This window comes from Bidens hawaiensis, unplaced genomic scaffold (genome assembly GCF_021521415.1).
Source record: "Bidens hawaiensis isolate Kalapana, Puna unplaced genomic scaffold, B.hawaiensis_p1.1 tig00076285_1, whole genome shotgun sequence".
Taxonomy (NCBI): Eukaryota; Viridiplantae; Streptophyta; class Magnoliopsida; order Asterales; family Asteraceae; genus Bidens; species Bidens hawaiensis.
Genome location: NW_027503160.1, coordinates 4,154 through 16,108, shown reverse-complemented (window position 1 = coordinate 16,108; position 11,955 = coordinate 4,154). Strand labels below are relative to the sequence as shown.

Sequence of the window (11,955 nt, the reverse complement as noted above, 5' to 3'; positions counted from 1 at the left end):
ATCAAGAACGGAAAGACACAACAGCTGCATGGGTCAAAGAGAATCAAGTAACTACCTTCAAGACTGTACCCAAGGTTCATGGTGACATCGTCTCATGGATATACGATTCCGAGCTTAAGGTGTGTATAGTCAAGTGGGAGAAGGGAGTCCAGTACTACGAGAAGATAATGGATGTTCTTACACTACCGCGTTGGGATGTTCGTACCCTCGCGAGGCGTCCATTTATCAATCGTGGTGGCTTCCGGACAGTTGAGTGGTTTCATCAACACTTGCTGTTCGAAGTTAATCATGGGATCAAGTTCTTCAAGCCCCAGGTCCCGAGACGTAAACGCATTGATGAGATTGATCCAAATACTGGGTGGAAGAAACTTGTGCTTAAAGTTAAACCGCCGAAGACGATGAAGAGAGTGCCGGTGAAGACGATGCCCCAACAAATGCATCTCTCTTTCAACCGATGGTACTATGACAATCGTACGGGCGAGGCCGTCATTGTTCTTGGTCAAGGACTGGAGACTGAACTGATCAAGATAATCGACCAGATGTGGTTGGTTAATTTATCTAAAACAGACAATGATGTGCTACACAGGAAGCAAATTCTGATCGAGCGCCATGAAGATTACGACCTGGCTATGCAATTCCAATGTGTTGTGCGCGTTTGTCATGAAAATGGAATTCATAGTTGCAGAGACTGGCGGTCCAAGCGCTTCAAGTAATTTAAAGACAAAGAGCTCAAGACGAGGGGGTGTCTGTTAGTGCGCGGTTTTGCGTCTTGAGTCTTTGTATTTGTCATTAACGTATTAGTGGTTTAATTAATGTAATAAATTATTATTATTTCTTGTAATTCGTTAATGTATAAGGCTAGTTCGCTAAGGATGTTTAGCGAACTAGACTTTAAGTTAATTCGCCTCTGATTCGTTAGGGGATGTTAACGAATCAGGGGGTGTTTCGTCTTATTTAATGTATGTAACGAAGTAGGATCTGGTTCGCTAGGGGATGTTAGCGAACCAGTCCTATCTTCTATTTATAGTGAACCCTGTTCACTCATAATTTAAGTTTTGAGAGTTAATTATCGAATTGCTGTCCAAATCCTCTCTCGATCTTCAATCTTAATATTATACCAACTTCCTATATACTTATACTGATAATACGTATACATATACAACACTTAATCTATAGTAATTATGAGCTAGATCTAGTATTAATCGTATATTCACAGATCTGAGATCTGTTATCGTTATTGATTGATACAAACCGGGAACCAACAGATACCTTGTCCCGGTGTGGCCTTGAGATACCTTAGAACACGGTTTGTGGCTTCAAGGTGCCCTTCTCTCGGATCACTAACAAATTGACTTAGAACATTGACAGAATAAGTGATATCGGGTCGTGAAGCTTGCAAATAAAGGAGTCTTCCAACAAGTTTTTTTCCATTGGAAACAAACTTGGTCGACAACCCATCATACCTGTATCTTCTAGAATGTCCAGCGTATACTTTCGTTGATTAAGAAACATGCCCTGTTTCGTTCGGGCTACTTCGATGCCGAGGAAGAATTTTAGAGGACCGAGATCCTTGATACTAAATTCCTTGTCAAGGGAATTTTTGGTTTCCTGTATCTTGGGCATGTCATTTCCTGTGATTATCACGTCATCCACATAAATGAGAGCGACAACAAAAACATATTCCTTTTTGAACAAAAAAAGTGAGTGATCGGCTTCTGATTGCTTGAAACCGAGTGTTTTAAAAAATGTGGTAAACTTTCGATACCAATTTCTCGAGTCTTGCTTAAGACCTTAAAGGGACTTTCTCAGTTTGCAAACACGGTTGTCGTGTGGTTTCATAAAGCCTTGTGGTATCTTCATATAGATATCTTCATGCAAGTCGCCGTGTAAAAAAGCGTTGTTCACATCAAGTTGGTGAGTGTGCCATTCCATTTTAACCGCAACGGCTAAGAGAGTTCGAACAATAACCAACTTTGCAACGGGTGCAAAAGTGTCATGGAAGTCAACGCCTTCCAATTGGGTGAAACCTTTCGCAACAAGGCGGGCTTTATACCGTTCTATTTCTCCATTTTGTTTATATTTTATTTTTTACACCCATTTTGAGTCGATGACATGTTTCCCTTTTGGTAGTTCTTCCAACGTCCAAGTTCCATTTTGTTCAAGGGCTTGAATTTCGTTTTTCATTTCCTCGACCCACCTTGGATTTTGAACTGCTTGACTGAAATATTTTGGCTCATTATTGGAAGAAATTGCCGTCATAAAAGCTTTATGTGAATTAGTGAAATTTTCATAGGAAATATAATGTGCTAAAGGGTGTACAGTTGAAGGTTCATGATCAGAGAGCGGAGATGAATGCTCGTGGTCCAAAGATGGTGGTAATTTTACTTGATAATCTCTTAAAAAAGTTGGTTGGGTTTTGTTTCTTTTTGGTCTCTGATCGGCTTCTGGGCCAGAAGACCCACTGCGTTGGTCTTCAAAGTTGTGTTGGTCTTCAAAGTTTTGCCCAGTAGAATCAAATAGAATCAAGTGGGGTTGGCCTAGTTGGTTGTTCAAGCCCATCTTATGTTTTAGGCCTATCATGTGTACCAAGTTCTATTGTGTCTTTCATATTACCTTGAAGGCTAGTAGTTTGTTCAGCCCCAACAGAAGTGTTTATTTCAATGGTATTGTGCATACCACCATATGGACCTTTAAAATTGGGTTCTTGTTCATTATAATTACTTTGTGTAGGCCCATTTTGCGGAAGAGTGGGCTATGGTTCAGTGCTTACTTCACATGTCTCATTCAAGTTGGTGGCATTTTTGGTCCCATTAATTTTATTGGTTTGTTCATCATCTCATATTGTTGGCCAAATAAAAATTTCTTCCTCGTTATTTGGAATTTCAACTTCTGAGAGAGGGAACACATCCTCCATGAATTTTACATCTCTTGTGATAACGATTTTCTTGTGTTTTATATCGTAGATTTTGTAACCTTTTGTGCCCGGTGGGTAGCCCATAAATATTCCCGTTCGACCTCTCATTTCAAATTTGTCTCCTTTTGTCTCTGTGCTCCAATAGTATGCTAGACATCCAAACACCTTAAGGTGTTTGTAATTGGGTTTCTTGTTGTATAAAAACTCAAATGGTGTTTTGCCATTAATCACGTCGGACGGGAGCCGATTTATGATATGGGTTGCCGTTAATATGCATTCACCCCAGAATTTGGTAGGGAGGTTAGCTCCAAACTTTAGAGCTCGGGCCGTCTCTAAAAGATGCCGATGTTTACGTTCCACCACACCATTCTGTTGAGGCGTGTGTGGGCATGTGGTTTCCAACAATATTCCCTCTTTTGCGTAAAAATCAAGCATGCTATTTGATGTGAATTCCCCCCGTTGTCACATCTTATTCGCTTTATGTTCTTTTCAAATTGCACTTGGACCATCTTATGAAAATCAATCAAACGGTTACTAGCCTCATATTTATGTTAAAGGAGAAACACCCGCACGGCTCAACTAAAATCGTCAACAATTGTGAGAAAATAGCTTGCCTTTGTAAAACTAAAAAGAGGGCGTACGATATTTACCCCACACATCACAATGCAATAATTCAAAGAACGCACTTGTGTTTGTTGTACTATTAGAAAATGGTAATCTAGCAAACTTTGCTTTAATGCAAGCATCACAAACACCTTTTGAGTTCATAGCATCATCTTTAATAAAACCAACATCAACATGGGAAAGTTTAGAGATAGAGGTATGACCTAGTCTTTTATGCCAAATATTAGTTGTTCCCGTCATTGCTTGACGTTCAGTTCCCATTGTCTCCATTTTGTATAGACCTTGGTTGCATTCGCCCACTCCGATCAATGCCCTTGTACTCAAGTTTTGCATGACACAAAAGGTTGGGAAAAACGTCACTGCACATTGTAGGTCGTTGGATAGCTTGCTAACCGCCAATAAATTGCATTTAAAATCTGGGACATGTAGAACATTTTTAATGGTCATCCCGTTTGGCAAGGTATGGTCACCACGCCCTTCAACAGGTATACTTGCACCTTTTGGTATAGTGACGGGAAATTCGTGTTTCCTTATGGTTATATTTTCAAGAAGAGAGTAATCAAAAGTAAAGTGCTCGGTAGCACCCGAGTCAATTATCCACTTCCCCGCTTGATTGACGTTACCGGCCGCAAAGTTGGCATTCCGTGTATTCTCTTCTTTGCCTGCTTGTTCCTTATTTCCAAAGAACGTGATGAATTCTTGGTATTGTTTGTCATTCAACCCCGGTATAGGGCTTCGTTTGTTTTCAACCCAGACAGCGGAATCCGAGACCGGAAAGGTTTCTTCATTCCTGTAGGCATTATTGTTCTTGTCATCCATGAGGATGGAATTATAGTTTGGGTGTTTTGTGTATGGATCAAGATGGCTCTGATGCCATAATAATTCTGGTTATTTTCATACCTTGAACAATTACAATACTTACCCATTATATACACTAATGGGTCAAAAGATGAAAAAGGTAGGCACATTAATTAAGCCTAAAGAAAAGGGAAATAAATATGGATAGGAAAATCTTGTCCATTAGTTTACACGTAAGAAAACCTATTAATCACTAATCACAATTACATGCGTAATTAGCGTAACAAAATGTAACATAAACCTTTATTAACATTCTTAACCAAGTTTAACTAGTCCTAGTCCCTTCATATCTACATATATTTAATGTAATATATAATCTTTGTTCTCTCTTTTTAATAAGATCATTGATCCCGTATTCCCCTATAATTGGTCTACAATACATGTGAGTGATGATATCATGAACTAAGTATCATTGCATGAATTATAGAGTCCGATGTTTGATTAAATCGCATATCAAATAGAGTTCTATTTAATGGAACTCAGATTTTCATGATTTTATTTTACATTTTAAGTATGAACCATTCCATGTGAGTTGTGATCATTACAAATGTCATACATTTAGAAGATACCAAAATTGGATGCTGATATATTATGGAAAATAATTCTTTGAAATCCTGATTTCTGATTAACTTATGTTATGAACTAAAAGAATTTTGTTCACTTGTAGCACAAAATATGGAGAAATTGTGCCCTCTACTTACTCGTTTCGACAAAAGAACACCTGTAGTAGCCAATGAGATCAAAGATGCAAATGAAGGAAAACGATGATACTGCAAGCGGTTGTTTTGGATTTGATACGCAAAGTGTGTAGAGAGAATACGAGTGAAAAAGGGAAGTATATAAAGATTATTGTGTCTTAGTTAAGGCACACATTCGGCTGCTGCCAGTACTTATTGTCAGCTGCTACTCAGTCAAAGTTACAAAAATGTGAAACTTATTGCGCTTATATCAATTAGATGAACTTAATCTTCACACAAATAGATTATGGATAATATGTTAATGGATGTACTGAGAGTAGTTACAAGCCAGCATCATGACATAAGAGAAAATAAACACTTGACTTAATAACTCAACATTAATGAACTCGTGCTATCTTTGAAAGTGGAAGTTATGAAAACTCAAAGTGGTGAGTTTATGAAGGACGGTGAGTATCATCAAATGCTTATTCAAACGATTCATTCATGTGTGATTAAGTATCCAGAAGTTGCTTCTGCTATGGATGTGATTGTGTTTATGATTGAGATAAGACTTAGCTCAATCATAAACACAATCACATCCATAGCAGAAGCAACTTCTGGATACTTAATCACACATGAATGAATCGTTTGAATAAGCATTTGATGATACTCACCGTCCTTCTTAAGTTGATGCTTGCTAATGTGAATAGGCTACCAGATACGTTCTGCAGGCGTTTTTTCGTGCGCATTTTGGATATTGTCTTACTATTTATGAAGTTGAAAGTGGGATTACAATTATAAAACAAGTCAACTTGATAACTATTTGTTATCAACGGCCTGCGATTCTTGCAGATGGAAATTATGCTGCACAGTGACAGTGTGCAGCTTCTGAAACAGCTTTTTGTCTAATGACAACCTTACATTCAGGAAACTTGAACTTGATATTAACTGTTGATTTCTTTTTGGGTGCGGTTGTGGTTTGTGCGCTGACCAGGCTCGTGTTCCGGCTGACCGAGGTGAAGGAGTCAACAAAATGTTGTTAACTATTGTCCTGATGTTGCAACTTGGTCAATCTTCATTTTTTTCTCACCCAATTGATAATGACTCGTATGACATGATTTTTGTTTAAGGTTATTGAGTAATCCGGATGAACGTTTGAGGAAAATATGGCTGCAGCGTTGTCATGATAGTTTTGTTCAAATGCTGGTGGAAAAACAACAGTGTGAGGCTGAGGAAATATGAAGATCTAACTGACTTTTATCATTTGAAGAGCAGAAAGGTAAGCTTTGTTGTTTTTTTTACTAGTTTTCATTGTTTGTACATGTTGTTTTTAATATTGTATAAGTTGCATATATTGATGGTTCTTGTTAGTTGTTAGAGGCGTGAAGAGTCGGTTTCGGGCTAAATCAGAACCAAAAACTGAAAATTCAATTTTCGGGTTTTTGATAACCGTTTAGTTTTGGCTTTTGGATTTCACAATGATATCTCGTTATTTGGTACCAATTGGGTCTCACTTAAAAAAGCCCTAAAATAATGAACTTAGGCTTAAAACTTTGAGCCTAATTTCTTTTGTTAATTAATAATTAACCCATTACCATTATCAATTTCTTATAATTTATTTGTAAGGGGTTTTTAGGCTTGGTTTCTATTTTTTTTTTACCATTTCGGTTTGAAAATTTTGCTCCAAAAAAGGCTCAAAATGTGAATTTGGGCTTTAAATTTTGTGAGTTTGGGTTAAACTGTTACTAATAATTAAACTGATTATCATTTATCAATTTTAAAACGAGCTTTTTTCTATTCCGTTTTTGTTTTTCGATACCATTTGGGCTTGAAAACTTTTGGTCGGAAAAAAGGCCCAAAATAATGAATGTGGGCATCAAACTTGGGTGTAACTTTTGTGTTAATAAAAGAGTAACTGATTACCATTATTTAATATTTAATAACGTACTTAAAATCAGTTTTCTTGGCTTGATTTAGTTTTAGCTGATTCAAAATCAACAAAAATCAGTTTTTAAAAAAAAATGTAAAACCAAACTGTCATATTATTATTATTAGGTTCGATTATTTCAGTTTTCACGATGGGTTTGGTTTTAGATACTATTTGGACTATAAACTTTTGGAAGAAAAATCACCCAAAAAGGGCTTAAAATATAAATTTGGGCTTAAACATTGGGCTCTATTTATTTTTGTTAATTAAAAATTGAATAATTATCATTTATCAGTTTCTTATAAAGTAAATATATTCTATTTTTTTGTCTCAGTTTAATTTGGTCTTTGGTTAATCATTAATGCAAAACTGAAACCAAACCTAAAGTCGGTATTTTTTAAATATAAAATCAGAAGGGGGAAGTTGACATAGAAAATGTCAACGATTGATTATCTATTTCTTATTACTAATGCAAGATTATTTGTTTATTGGGTAAACTTATATAATAATAAAAATGAGAGACTTATGCAATAATCTATTGTACATTATGCATTCAAATTTGTATATGTAGTACTCTTTTATATCTAACTTTCATTTTTTTATTTTTTGTCCCTACACTTTTCACAGTTTACAAATATGTCACAAATAATTTTTAGTATTAGTCGTCAACATTTTTCCACTTTCAACTTTGGCCCCCTATACTTTTCATGTTTTACAATTTTTTTTGTTTGATGCTTACATTTGAATTTAACGAGTTAACAAGCTGCAACGCATGTGCGTGGTTGAGTGTTTTTATGTCTGTTTTCCAGTTCAACGGCCTCATTGCATCACATAGATGTTAAGTTGACTTAGTTATTTTTTCTATAGTTTATGTTATGGTCAACTTTTTGTGAGTTAACACAATGCAACGAGTACGTGTGGTTCAATATTTTTACGTCTACTTTTGGTTCAGTTTTCTTAATGGTTAAGGTTAGTTACTGGCTGCGAGAGAGGAGAGAAGGCGGTGGTGGTGGTAACTTCATGCTTTCGAGTGGAGTGGATATGTAAATACACGGTTTTACACCTCTGCCGCAACGCGGAAGGTGTAAATACTAGTTCAAATGTGAAATCAGGTGGTAATGCGGGCTGGGCTTACAACGTAAATAATTTGATATTCCTTTAAAACATCTTGAATTCTTATCTGGGATCTCATCTGAAAGTTGTCTTCGCTTTTGGTGTTCCGAATAGACATGAAGTTTCAAAATAGTGAAGGATGTTCATTTTAAAAGATGTTAAAGTACATTTATTGAGCCAATCAAAGTGCAGCGTTTGACCGTGTTCAAGACCTAAAATGAGTTCATTTTAGGAGAAACGTTAACAAGAGGGGCAAGGGGGGGGGGGAAACCGAAGTGAAAAGTGTTAGATAATCTGGTTATTCAGGAATATATGTGATGAGGGCAAATGTAGATTGATCATGTTTTTACCAGTGCAAATGGAAACTGATGACTTGTTCAGTGGCGAAGGATAGTGAGGGGCGGAGGTGCCCACCTCCCCCCCCGGTTTTTTGCGTAATAGTGCAAATTTACCAGTTTTCGGCCGAAAGTTTTTATACGTAGTGTAAATTTTGTCGTTTTCGACAGAAAATTTGAGCCCGACCCCTCCGTTTTTTGAAATTCTTTATACATTTTGAGTCTGGCCCCCTGGTGTCTTAGTCCAAGCTTCGCCGCTGGACTTGTTGCTGATCGTAAAAGATTGGTATGATATCATGTGCAAATTAATTATAGGAATAATTAAATGTAAAATGTTAATTTGATGATCAAAATGATTGTTGAAAGATTAATCCGTTATCATATTTATATTTACAGTTATGATATAAGCCAAAATTGACCTAAGTGAAACTACAAGATTATTTATGACCATAGTCAATGAAGAAACACTAGATCTAATCTCCTAATGAGTCTTAGATCCGATGAGTCCACAGGGTACGGGTCAAACAATTACAAATAACGATACGAGTCCGATCTCTCCAAGTCCAATGACAGAAGCCTGCGAAATAGACATCGTGAGATCGTTACGAGAAGGACAAGAGGGGGGTCTTCCTGTAACCATCCTCCGGCGTGAGAATAAGTACTATTCCGGTGAAGATAAAGTACTTAGAGTATTTAAAGTAGATAGTTGGGAGTGAATGGATACCTCATGAAGATTGTGAAGGTATTTATAGTCGAAGGATGTGGAAATATTATTGGTCCAACTATCCTATTCTATAAGATACCCTTGTAACCGCCTAGACACGTGTCATCAAACGATAGGTTGGGCTATACGGCCCATGTGCATGGTTGTAACAACCTGGACACGTGTCCTCTTGTAATAGGACGAGATAAACCTGGTCATGTGCATGGTTATAACAACCTGGCCACGTGTCTTTCTCTTATTGGCTGGTGACTCACGTGCTCTCCAAGAAAGGATCTTGGTAAATCTTCTAGAAGGAAGTTGGTTAAATATAGCTGGTGTATGACGTTGCCTTCTGGTCATCTCCGCAGGTAGGAACAGTACCCTGCGGATGACTTCTGAGGGCGTCTATGTCCTCCTGCACATAGTCTCTAAGATGTACTATTGCCCTTCCTTTGTCTTGAGTTATGCGGGTGGTTTATATCTCACGGGTGGCATGTGAGATAATCCTCTCTGATCCGCGGATGATACTTAAGGGTATTTAGGTCTTTATGGTACCCTACCTCTATAAGTCCTTCTAGTCCATTGTTTCTTCCGCGTGGAATCTTTATGCGGATGAAATTTTGGACTTAAGGTATTTTAGGGATTTTTGAATTTTTGAAGGTTAGTGGAAGACATTTCTTTTGTTTAGTGTGGATAACCATGAAAAAGGGAGATTTGACAGCTTGCAGGCGCGTGAACAGGTGACATGACGTTTATGCCGACTGTCATTGTACCCGACTGTTCGCTTTTTCGCCTTTTTCTAATTTCCCGCGTGACGTGGCGTTCTTTTACTGGTTCGTTCTTTTCTCTTTACACTGTCAACCTCCCATCGCATTTATTGCGATGGGTATAAATAAGGGAGTTTAGCATTATTTGGGGGTTTTATCGCCCTTGAATCTTCTTGTTCTCTCTATCTTTTCCCTTCAATCACTGTTCAAAATTGCTCGTTGTTCGTCATTTCTTGCCGAGGTTATGGTCGGTGATAAAAAATTGTCGTCGTCGCCAAATATGGATACCGTGGAGGTTAGTTGGAAAAGGTCGGATTACGAGAAGATTGTCAATGCCTACAGGATTCCGGCAGAATGGGGGCTGGAGTTCCCTGCTTCAGGATCTGTTGCCAGTAAACCCCCTACTGGCAAGATGGCAGTCTATGCCGATTACTTTTCTTATGGGAATCTTCGGTTTCCAATAAACAAGTTTCTCATGAATATACTTAGCGCCTACGGGATTCATCTTTCCCAGGTGCACCAATTCGGAATCATGCAGATTCGACATTTCGAATTCGTATGCAGAGAGAATGGGATGGTTCCTCGCATTGATCGGTTTCCGGTCTTTTAACGGGTGAGCAATCGTGGCGGTTGGTTCAACTTTTCTTCTCTTCCCAAGAGGGTCATTGGAACCGAGCATTCCCACAGTGCGCATGAGTGGAGAACAAAATTCTTCTAGATTTCCGAGGATGTTGTACCCACCACCATGGTTCGTCGACCGGCCAATGAGACAATACCGGATGTCGTTACGGCTACACATGAGGGCCAGGAATGGTTTCGAGTGTTAATGAAGACGCCTAAACCCATGCATGCCGGAGGCACTGGTGTGGGCGGGTATGAACCGTTTGTGGCCATATCCTGAGTTAGAGCCTTTTTTCCAAAATTTGGATGAGAGTAGGTCTTTTAAAATCTTTATAAACTTTGATAATTGCATTAAATAATGTTTGTCTAATCATTGTTATGCACGTTTTCAGGTGAATGGTCCATGTTGAATGCCCTTATAGACGATATGGATTGTCCCCTAAAAGCGCATCCGCGATGCGAAGGACTTACCCATCTTGGAAAGGACCCGAGACCGTTTTCTCTTCCCCTCTAAGGTGTGCGCAGAACCAATAGCCTCAGAGGATATTTTTCAAATAGGTGCGTACATTCTTAACCCTCATCCTTTAAATGTCATTACTTCTGATGGGGTGATTGTACTCTTGACTTCGAGTAACGAGTCATCACCCTAGGAAGAATATGATTAAGACGCTGCTTTTGAGATTTCATCTATGACGCGTGTACTGGTAGAGTTGGAGCGGAAGAGAAAAAACGGTCCTCCAAGGCAGGTGACGCGGGGGCCAGCCACGTGGATGCTGAGGAGGAACCCGTGAAGAAGAAGCATCGGGTTCATCGCCTGAAGAAACAAAAGACCAGCCTTGCCGATCGCATTAAAGAGTTATCCAGTAAGTTTATGCGAAAACTTTGTCTTTTCTTTATGCTTTCTTCTGTACTTATGTTTTGTCTTTGTTCTTTGTAGAGCCAAGTGGGGCTACCGGTGAGGGTGTGTCGTCGGAGAAACCACCATCCCCGCCATCAGAGACAGAGAAACCGTCGTCTCCACCACCAGGGACAGAGGGACCAACACCCCCTCCGCCAGAGACTGAAAAGTCGCCATCTCCTCTGGCAACATTTTTCATGGCTGAAGCTGTTTCCAGTTCCAAGGGGAAGGAACCCATTACAAACGTTGAGGTGCCCAAGACGCATGGATCTCCACACCAAACTCCCATTCCTCCTCCCCAGTCCCCGCTCCGGTTTTCTTTTTCCTCCTCTCCATTTACGATGAGCAGGGAGGATGCTTCTCATTCCCAACATTCAACGTCAGATTATTATCGAATGAGAAATCATGGGGAGGATGACCACCAATATATCTCGAGTTGGACTTTAGTGCAAGGGTCGCGTTTTTGGGATCCTGATGTGTGCGTTGAGTATATCAGTGGCAGGGTACCACCCGCTGAA

At 38.9% G+C, this 11,955-nt stretch overlaps 1 pseudogene; it reads left to right on the top strand.

Annotated features, from left to right (window-relative positions):
• The first annotated feature begins 5,160 nt into the window (after positions 1 to 5,160).
• LOC143606633 (coatomer subunit beta-1 pseudogene) lies at positions 5,161 to 6,315 on the top strand (annotated as a pseudogene).
• The last annotated feature ends 5,640 nt before the right edge of the window (positions 6,316 to 11,955 follow it).